The 11,084-nt window shown below is 40.2% G+C and overlaps 1 pseudogene; it reads right to left on the bottom strand.

Annotated features, from left to right (window-relative positions):
* Positions 1-1,275: 1,275 nt before the first annotated feature.
* On the bottom strand, positions 1,276-1,887 carry LOC103010652 (ubiquitin-conjugating enzyme E2 R2-like; annotated as a pseudogene).
* Positions 1,888-11,084: the final 9,197 nt, after the last annotated feature.

Below are 11,084 nucleotides of genomic sequence, written 5' to 3'. Positions count from 1 at the left end.
CTCTGGGATAAATGTCTAGAGTGGAATTGCTGATTTGTATTTATAATACACAGCCAACCAGTGTCCCAAAGTGGTTGTACCATATTACTTTTCAAAGAGCATCATAAGGGCTTTCCTGGTGGTGCAGTGGTTAAGAATCCGCCTGCCAATGCAGGGGACATGGGTGGGAAGATCCCACATGCCGTGGAGCAACTAAGCCCATGCACCGCAACTACTGAGCCTGCGCTCTAGAGCCTACAAGCCATAACTACTGAGCCTGTGAACCACAACTACTGAAGCCCCCGTGCCTAGAGCCCGTGCCCGGCAACAAGAGAAGCCACCGCATTGAGAAGCCCACGCACCACAACGAAGAGTAGCCCCCGCTCGCTGCAACTAGAGAAAGCCTGCACGCAGCAACGAAGACACAACGCAGCCAAAAAATAAATAAATAAATAAAATTTAAAATAATAAAAATTAAAAAAAAAAAGAGCATCATATGAGTTCCAGTTGATCTACATGCTTGTCAACACTTGGTATGAATAGTCTTTCTATTAGTGACTAGTGACACTTTCCATAGTGACTAATGATGTAGAACATATTTTCATGAGGTTATTTGTCATCTGTATATCTTCTTCAGTAAAGCATTAGTTCAGATTTTTTGCCCATATTTATTGGGTTATTTATCATATTATTGAGTTGTAAGAGTTCTATATATATTCTAGGTATAAGTCCTTTTTGAATATATATTTTGCAAATATTTTCTCTCAGTCTGTGTTTATCTTTTCTTTCATTAACAGGGTCTTTTGAAGAGCAAAGTTTTAAATTTTGATAAAGTCCAATTTATGAAATTGTTTTCGTTCATACTGTTTGTTTTGTATCTAGAATTTTTTTGCCAAACCCAAAGTTGCTAAATATTTCTCCTGTGTGTTCTTCTTGAAATTTTTATAGTTGTAACTCTTACATTTAGATCTATGATCCATTTTGAGATTATTTTTGCCTGTGAAATTTTTAGAATTTTATTTATCTTTTTTTTTTATGAAAGACTATTTAATTCTTCAAGAATCTGAAAACAGACCAAATGTGTTTCACTGTGAACACTTTGTAGAGGCAAACTGAGGCTGCAGTACTTTAGTGGTGTTTTTTTAAAAAATATTTATTTGGCTTTGCTGGGTCTTCGTTACATGCATGTGGGATCTTCAACGCCCCATGTGGGATCTTTAGTTGGAGCACATATGTGGGATCTAGTTCCCTGACCAGGGATCAAACCCGGGCCCCCTGACTTGGGAGTGCTGAGCCCTAGCCACTGGACCACCAGGGAAGTCCCAGCACTTTAGTTTTGATGCAGTATTCCGCCAGGGTCGTGGGGACCTTTGCTCCATCCTTTTCTGCTTTGTCTTTAGTGGCTGAAACCTGTTTCCTAATGATTTCGGCATATTCTTTGTCTTTTCCTGTACTGTCCCTCCCTTTCCTGAACATAACCGAAGCATTCGCCTCGGCTGGGGAGGAGGTATTGGGCTCATTAAGCAACGAGATTACACTTAGCAGGATAGTCCTGAAATTTTGAGTAGGGTTCCGCCTTTCAGAGGGCGGTTCGCCACTCTGCGGGTCGTCTACAGAGGAAGAGTGGAAATGCACACATCTCCATGCTCTTAAATGTTGGGTAGCCATATTTGGGTCAAGAATCTCAAGGTAGGTGGTGAATCCGTGTCATCAATAGGGAATTTAATATGAGCCTGAAGTAGCCGCCTTCGTAGAGGGTGTTAGGGGGTCCGAAGAGGGCAACCTCCCCGTTGTAGAGGTCGGATTCATCCACCAGGGTGAGGCGGCGCCCTCCACCGCTTCCTCCTGCATGGATTTCAGCTCGAGCAGCAGGGCCTTCTGCGAACTGGTCATCTGCTGCTGGGCCATCGCATTGGTGGCGGCGCGGGATGGGGGCCCCAGTCCTCACGAATGGGCGGGGGGGGGGGGGGGAGGGAGAGGGGGAGGGGGGAGGGGAGGGCGGGAGGGGGACCAGGCCCTTCCCCGCCGCTTGCCCTGGGCGGGGCTGCACCCCGGCGTCTTCACACACCCCGCGGCGGTACCAGGCCCCTGAGGGCAGTGGACCGGCCTGGTTCTTCTCACGTTCAGGCCGGGTTGGGGGAGGGCTGGAGAGAGTTAAAGAAATTCTGGGTTGTTCCTCGCCCCACCTTAACTGGGGCGGGCTGGGGCGGGGAGTGCGAGAGGAGGTGGAAGTGGAGGAAGGCGTCAGAGGGCCCAGGATGGTGAGGGGACAGTGCCTAGCTTCCTGGCCCTCTCCTAGAATTTTGTTTTTTCTTTTCTTTTTTAAATTATTTTTTATTGGAGTACAGTTGATTTACAATCTTGGGTTCGTTTCTGCTGAACAGCAAAGTGAATCAGTTATACATATACATATATCTACCCTTTTTTAGATTCTTTTCCCATATAGCTCATTAGAGAGTATTGAGTAGAGTTCCCTGTGCTATACAAAGGTTCTTATGAGTTATCTATTTTGTATATAGTAGTGTGTGTGTATGTCAATCCCAATCTCCCAGTTTATCCCTCCCTCTCCCCCTTTCCTCCTTGGTAACTGTTTGTTTTCTACATCTGTGACTATTTCTGTTTTGTAGATAGGTTCATTTGTACCATTTTTTTTAAGATTCCATATATAAGCGATATCATATGATATTTGTCTATCTCTGTCTGACTTACTTCACTCAGTATGACAATCTCTAGGTCCCATCCATGCAGCTGCAAATGGCACTATTTCGTCCTTTTTTTATGGCTGAGTAATATCCCATTGTATATATATACCACATCTTCTTAATCCAGTCCTCTGTTGATGGACATTTAGGTTGCTTCCATAACTTGGCTAGTGTAAATAGTGCTGCAATGAACATTGGGGTGCATGTATCTTTTTGAATTATGGTTTTCTCCAGATACATGCCCAGGAGTGTGATTGCTGGATCATATGGTAGCTATAGTTTTAGCTTTTTAAGGAACCTCCATACTGTTCTGCATAGTGGCTATACCAATTTATATTCCCATCAACAGTGTAGGAGGGTTTCCTAAAATAGATATGATGTACATTTTCTATACATATTGGCTAAAGGTATTTGAGAATTTATTTGCATGCTACTTCAATTATCATAAGGCTGCAAGTATAAACCCAGGAGTAATTTAAAAATATATACTTATGAAAGTGCATTGTATAGATTCATAAAGATGTCCTGAGATATTAATATGCTCTGGGGCCTCCCATGGCTCACTCTGTGGCCCTGAGATTTGTTCAGAAAATGTAATCCAGGTGGGTTCTGTTAGACTCTGAGATGGAGTTTAGAGAATAGAATATTTATTAGGCATTGCCCTTGGGATAAACAAATGTGGAAAGAAAGGCAAGGAAATAAGACTGGGCAGGAAAAATTGAGCTGTGATGCAGACGTCATGTCAGACTTAGCCATTTTGATTGAGCTAAAATGGCCCTAACTCAGTGGGGTGAGTTGACTGAAACTTCTTACTCATAGATCAGCTGCTAGATGTGGGTCACCACAGGTAGTGGGACTCAGGGCTGACAACACCTAGGCAGCTGGGACTATAAATCCTTCCTTGCAGAGGCATGTAGATGATGAATCTCCACATCCATCACAGTCTACCCGTTGCTCAAATCCACGTTTTCATGGAGGTGGTATGACTGGTGTATCTCCTTGTCACGGGCCTACTCTAATGCCTGCTCTGCTGTGTGTGGGATCCTGGGCAGGTTGAACAAACCCTTGGGTAGTGATGCCGGCTGAGACTCTGTGTGCAGGAAAGGCAATCCATACCAAAAAAGTCTATTCCTGTGAATCAATCACAGGTCTCTTAAAGGCAGAAGGGACTCAGTGTAGACAAATTGCCATCAAATGGGCAGATTGTCTCCTTAAGGAACGGTGCCATGATATGGACTCAACACTGGTCTCTGCTGCTGGCAGGTTGGACATTTAGAGGCAGCAGTAGCTCGATTCGTTATGCAAAGTGGGAGCCTATGCTGCTGGGTTGATGCCTAACCTCTATCTCTTCCACCAGCGCCACTTTGTAATATGTCCATTGTTCCACCGTTGGACCGGCCAGTGACAGCTTGCTGTCATCAATTGGCTAAGTCATTCTGCCTACTTGGTTGTTTAATGCCACTTCCACAGTGGGAACTCTTGGATTGATGTTAACTTTTAATACAAAGATTTTCACACTTTATATTCACTCCCATTTCTTTCTTCTTTTTTCTTTTTTACCATCTTTATTGGAGTATAATTGCTTTACAATGGTGTGTTAGTTTCTCCTTTATAACAAAGTGAATCAGCTATACAGATACATATGTCCCCATATCTCCTCCCTCTTGCGTCTCCCTCCCTCCCCCACTCCCATTTCCCATACACTGTATTCCTTTCTGCCAGACCTCTTGGTCCGTGATCTTCCAATCTTTTTTCTTCTATGATTTTGATCAGCTAGCCAGACTACCCATGAGTCCTTATATGTCCTAATCTCAGGCCACTTCTTTTATCACATGAAGTAGATGACCAGATGCACTGTCCCAGTCTGTGCCTGAATTAGGCTGTAGTGGCTTGCGTCCACACACTGAGCTCACCCGTCTGTAAGCCAAGCGTGGGCATTTTCATCCCCCATCAGCTAGTCCTCAGAGATCCCCCTTGTGGGCCATGGGATTATGCTGAGGAAGAGGTGCTGGTGCAGCCATGGTGTATGACAGGAGTCTGGGCTATCTGAGTTGATGGGTCAGGGAAGATTTGGCTCATGAATTCATATGGTGTCCTATAGCCTGGCTTTCAGTTTGTACCATGCCAAGAGTTGCATTTCAAAAAACATATATCCTCTCTTGCAAATTGTGTGACCTTGCTCCAGTACCCCAGGGGGCAGCGTTATGATTTTCCCACTGGGACTTCCCCTAAATCGCACATGGTGTTTTTCCCCACCACTGATATCTCTAATACGAGAGGGTCTGTTGGCTCAAGTGGCAGGGTACAGCTTCACCACAGGCATTCCTGGTTACTTGCTCATTCTCTTACTTGCTCAGGGGCATCTTTGATTTGATTTGATTTTGACTCTTACTTTTTAGCAGTATTTCGAAGGGCTATGAACACGGATCAGAATGAAATGCCTTCATAGTGCAGCATCTCTATCTGAGCCATCAGTGAGGACACCTGAAATGGATTCTAGACAGGGTTGTTTCTACTCTGTAGTTCCTGAGGATGCTCTCTGTTGCCCTCAGCAGATTAGAATGGTTATATCCATAATGGGCCTCCTGATGGGGTGTGTGTTAGCGTGTGTTTAAGAGGATTGGAGCAGAGATGGGGGATATAAGAGGCAAGAGTGGAGGGGTGGCAGGAAGTCCTCCCAATTAGCTGTTTGTTCAAGCTAAGGAGTGATGATGTTACTCTTTTGTATTTTCACCTCTTAGAGACGTAAGACTATACCACATCTTCTGGTACATTAACTTGCTCGATACACATTAATAAATATAAAGTAAAATTATAGAAATGGTGAAACATAGATGCCTTTCCTTGTAAGAAGAGGAAAATATGTACTATGTGTAGTATAGAGTACTTTATGTTCTATTTATTTAATCTAAGAGAAAAAACATTGGAATTTTTAGAGCTTGAAGATATCTTAGCTTTCATCTAGTTCAACCTCTCCATGTTATAAATGAGGAAAATCTTATCTTATTGAGTCTTTTCAATAAAGTCATGAAACGTTTTATTGTTCATAAGTTGGTAAGTGTATCCATATACTTTTATAAGTTTCTGTTGTGATTTTGGCCAGCAATGATGAAATTAGTATGTTTTGATCTTTGTGCAAGTTGTTCAGAAGGAACTTAAAAGAAGTATTTAGGAAAATCCAAGTGCTGAAACATTTAAGATATGCTTTATGGTCTCAGTTTTGTGTGATTGTCAGCCAGGAAGTTTTCTGAATAAGACAGCTTGCCAATTTCCTGCCAAATACATTATTTATTACACTAATGGGGATTTCCTATTTGAGATTTTAAAGACAAAATGTTACTGGTATTATTTCCCTTAAAATAATTGACATAGCTCAATTGATGCAGTCTAATAAATTAAAAGCAAGAACAAGACAGAGGTCAATAAAAACATATAGGTATTTTACTAGTATATACTTATTGAAATAAACTAGATTTCATTGGATTAGAGATTTTTCATTCATTTTTGATAATGAACTTGAAGCTGGATGTTAATGAATTTGTATTTCCTTTTTTGATCTAATGCTTTGTAAGAATGAAATAACTTTTAGCAAGGACTAAATTCTGTTGGGTTAAAATGGCATTAGGGTCCCATAGTTATGCGCAAAAATTTTAGAATTTCATGCGTTTCTCCCAAAGCTATAAAGAAACTTCTGCATACTTGCGTGTGTGTGTGTGTGTGTGTGTGTGTGTGTGTGTGTGTGTTCTTATAGTAGTAGCTACAAAGGGAGATGTGTTCCAAGCATCTAAAGAATAAATATATGTAGGTAAATTAACAGACTAAATTACACCTAATTTTAACCAGACAGCAAAAGCATGAAACAAATTTTGATAATGACACATTTTTAATTTGTTTGTAAAATTAAAATACATTTAAAAATTACAGATTGTAACCACCACTATAGAGGAAAAGAACAAGGTGCTTTAAGAAAGACCACGGGGCATTTTCTTTAGCTGAGACAATCATAAAAGGCCTTTCTGAAGGACAAATAGTTAGGCAGACAACGAGTCTGTGTGTGGGAGGAAGGATGTGTGTGGATGGCAGTCCAGACCTTCCATGACAAAGGCCTTGTGGCTGCGAGTGTGAGATGTTCAAGAAAGAAGGCCAAGCTGGCCAGAGTGCAGTGAGGACAAGGTAGCATGAGATGAGACTGAGGAGGATGGCATGACTGTGGCCCATGCTGACTTGTTTGAATCTTATTTTAGTGCAATAGGGTGGGGGGGGGTGTCATAAAAGGATTTTAAGTGGGAGAGTGACACCATTTCATCTATATCTTTAAAAGACCCCATTGGTTGTAATACGGGTATTGCATTGGTTTGGATTGGGGTAAGAGTGGAAGAAGATTGACATTTTTAGGAGACAATTGCCTTAGTCCAGACGAGAGTTGGAATAGCTTGGACTGGGGTATTGGCAGTGCAAATGGAGAGTAATGGATGATTCAGGGTGTTTTGAGGGTAGTAGAATCACTGAGGCTCAGTGATATATTGAATATGGAGGTAAGAGAGAGATATGGCAAGATGTGCCCAGATTTGGGGCTTAAGCAAATGGGTGCGGGGAGGTGATAGTGTCATTTATTGAAATCATGTAAGTCTGGAGGATAACAATTTTGGGAGAAAATAGAAAACTCAGGTCTGGAATGTCAATTTTGTGATGCCATGGAGATGATCAATTGACTGGGTCAAGTAAGCAATTAAATATATAGGTCTCTAAGTGTAGGCTAGAGATTACGATTTGGGAGTTACTGGCATATAGATGGTAGGGAGAAAAAAAAAAAAGTTCTGAGTCACATTAAGTCGAGTGGAAGAGGAAGAGTTGTCTAAAGAGAGGGAGGGAGATGCTAGGTAAGAAAATCAGTAAAGTTTTGTATCACATAGACCAAGAAAAAAGCATTTCTAGAAGGAGGAAACAACTGACTGTTTTATGTGTTACTGAGCAGTCAAATAAGACCAGAGCTAAAAAGTATTGATTAAATTTGAGGGCATGCGAGTCCATGGTCACTTCAGGAGGTGACTTCAAGAACAAGAGGGACAGATATCAGACTGGAGTGGATTGAAGAGTGAAAGAGAGAGGAGGAAGCAGAGAAAAGATGTAAAGACAACTGTCATTGGTTGACTACCCAACAGCTATTTCCCCAGTGCTAATAGAATCCCAGTTTTTCCAGTGATATCTGAGTGGTCAAATCCCTTAAGAGTGTGAACTGATATTGTCCAAATTAACCATGGTGTCTCATTCACCTTGCCATGTGATTGCATATTCTATGCATTCTGGTCAATATCTTCCTCCTAGTCTTTACTTAGGATAACACTAACATTGTAAATAAAACATTATCACAGGAAACAAAATAGCTTTGATTTGGGAGTATTTCAACACTCTAGTATTGATCATGAGCAATTATTCTATTTAACCTAAAAAAATTTACTAACATAACAACAATTATAATTATTACAATTTATTGCTAGCTTGCTATATGCCAGACGTTGTTCAATGTGCTGTACGTATAATATTTCAGCTAAACCCCCAACAAACTTGTCAGGCATAATTACTTTCATTTTTCAGACAAGTGAATCAAGACTCAGAAATGAAGTAAAATATCCAAGGTCACAATCAGGTAAGTGGGAGAAGCAATCAGTGACTTATTCAACCCATCAGAATTGTTCATTCCCTACAGAATACAGTACATTTTATCCTGCATCTATTAAAGGGGTGTTTTACCCTTGTGCTCGTCTACACTTGCCTGTTTTCTTCCTTGCTCACACCTGCCTTTTTGATTCCATTGGCTTTCAGCCAACTATTACACATGAAGATTAAACATGTTGATTTTACTAAGCTGACCCTACTGGAATGATAAGCTTTCTCTGAAGATACTGGAAAAAGAGGTCGGGTTATTTAAAGGCTGACCATAATGAAAAACATTAATTAAAGATTTTCTTACCATACAACTTTACATTCAACCAAAGGAAAGGAATTCACTGTACATTTATAACATGGAATCAAAGAAATATTATATGGAATTATAAAGCACTGACAGCCTGATTTTGGTAGAGTATTTAAATTTTCATTTTCAAAATATGCAAATACATAGTGTTTTTGAAGATACAGAGTAGTTAATTAGGGCAAAGCATACTCTGCAAGGAATCAGATAACAACACTTTTATTAAAGGCTCTAGTACTCTGTGACCTGAGCAGGGCTCCTAACTTTTATGAATCTGTTTCGTAATCAGTAAAATGGACATAAAGCTGCATTGTTTTCAACTGAAATTCAAATAAAAGAAAGTAAAACCAAGTTTTCTGATCATGGTAAAGTATTCATTCAATAAGTGATAATTTAACGTCTATTGTGTTTGAGGTACTGTGGTCACCTATAGTTACTACGGATGGTGGAACAAATGCTTAAATACATAACTATTACATAAAAAGATGGTAAAAGCTGTAATAAAAATGTGCAAAATCCTATAGGAGTACAGGAAGGTGGATGTGGTGAGAAGCAAGTTTGGAAGCGTAAGTTGGGTAGAAAATGTAAAGGGCATTAAAGATATACTAAAGAGTTTAGCTGTTATTCATAGCAATGTGGTTATTGAAAGTTTCTACGTATAGTATAAGAATGATATGATTATATGTGAATGTAATAAAGATGGTGGTTTTGGATAAACTGGAAGAGGAAATATAGGAGTTAGGGAGATTGGTTATCTTGCTACTTCCAAAATCCAGAAGAGACTTGATGAGCCTCAGGTAGGGCCATCAACACAGAGAGAAAGGGATGATGTTTCTCTTAACTATTGTTGCCTAACGAGCCACCTCAAACTGAGTGGCTACAACAAAGAACGATGTATTATTTCTTATCAATATATGAGTTGGCTGGATCCTTCTCCTGCTTTTCTTGCTGGGGCACATTCCTGTGTTTGCAGTCAGATTACGGCTGGAAATCCTGCATGGCTCAAGATGACCTCACACATGCGTCTGGCTGTTGGCGCTGTTGCTCGGTTAAAGGAATCGCTCCTCTCCTCCACGTGGCTCCTCTCTTCCTTCTTGAGGTAAGACTGACGTCTTAACATCATGGTGGTCTCAGGGCAGAGTTCCAAGAAGACAAGCCGAAAGATACAAATGCTCATGAAGCCTCTATTTGTGTCACATTTACTAATGTCCCATAGGCCAAATCAAATCCCATGGCCAAATCCAGTGATGATGGGAGCAGTGGTAAATAATTTGTGTCCATTTTTAATCCATCACAAATGGTTTGAGAGATTTTGGAGGCAAAGTTGATGGTATTTGAGGGGAAATGAGATGCGGGAAATAGGAAGAGGGAAGATCAAGGATGATTCAGCTGAGGAGTAAATAGTGGTGCATTAATTGAAGCAGTGAATAGTACAGGAAGGTTTGCTGGGAAGTGACCAGGGAGATTGGATTTGAGTATTTTGGGGAGATCTTGAAATTGATGCCTGTGGGATATGCCAAGGGACTACATACTAAGAATGTGGAAATAAAGACTGGAACATAAAAGAACTTTCTAGGAAAGGGATAAAGATTTGGGAATCATTGGCTAATAGATCTGTAATACTGTAAGAGAGGGTTAGATTTCCTAGTGATAAAAGGTAAAATAAAGAGAAAAGTGAGCCAAGGATGGAATTTAGGGAAGTACTAATACCGAGGTAAGCAACAGAAAACAGCTAGCAAAAGAAACAGAGGAATTGAGTTCAGAGAATAAGAAACATATTCAGTGAGAGAGAATCATGACAAAGGAATAGAAATATAAAGTAAATTATAAAAAATGCTGCATAATGCGTAATGCTTACCTATTAATAAAGGGATTTACAGTTACAACTAACTCTGTCCTCAAAATTTCCTTTGTATAAGGAATTTATATTAGCCTTAAGCTTTTTTTTTAGTTCAAAGAAAAAACTTAAAGTGATGGATAAATTTTCAGATATAAATTTATAACTGAACATTTCGTATAGAAATAGAAAGATAAAAGTGGTTGGGACACCAGGAAAACTCATGTAAAAGCTAACAGTGACCAGCCTGAGAAGATACAGTGTGTGAATCACAATCACTCTCTGAACTGCATAAAGCCACAGTATAGAACTGCTCCTGAATTTGATTGAACAATGTTAACAGAAAATTCAGAGACAGTGGATATCACTGAATAGCTGTTGGGTGGCAAGTGAAAAGCTTCTTACATTAAAAAAAGATGCATTTGTTTCTAAATGCCTATCATTTAAATTTTCAATCTTCAAAATTTATCCTTTAAAAAGTATAGATGTTAATGATGTGAGTGAGGTAATGGAACCCACCATATGATGTCCAAGAGTACACTGTGGACTTAAACATGGGAACAACCTTGGCACAAAGGGCTCAAGAAGCTTATTC

Source organism: Balaenoptera acutorostrata, chromosome 21 (genome assembly GCF_949987535.1).
Source record: "Balaenoptera acutorostrata chromosome 21, mBalAcu1.1, whole genome shotgun sequence".
In the NCBI taxonomy this organism is placed as follows: Eukaryota; Metazoa; Chordata; class Mammalia; order Artiodactyla; family Balaenopteridae; genus Balaenoptera; species Balaenoptera acutorostrata.
Note: the sequence above shows the minus strand (reverse complement) of the source record. Positions and strands in the feature narration are given on the sequence as shown.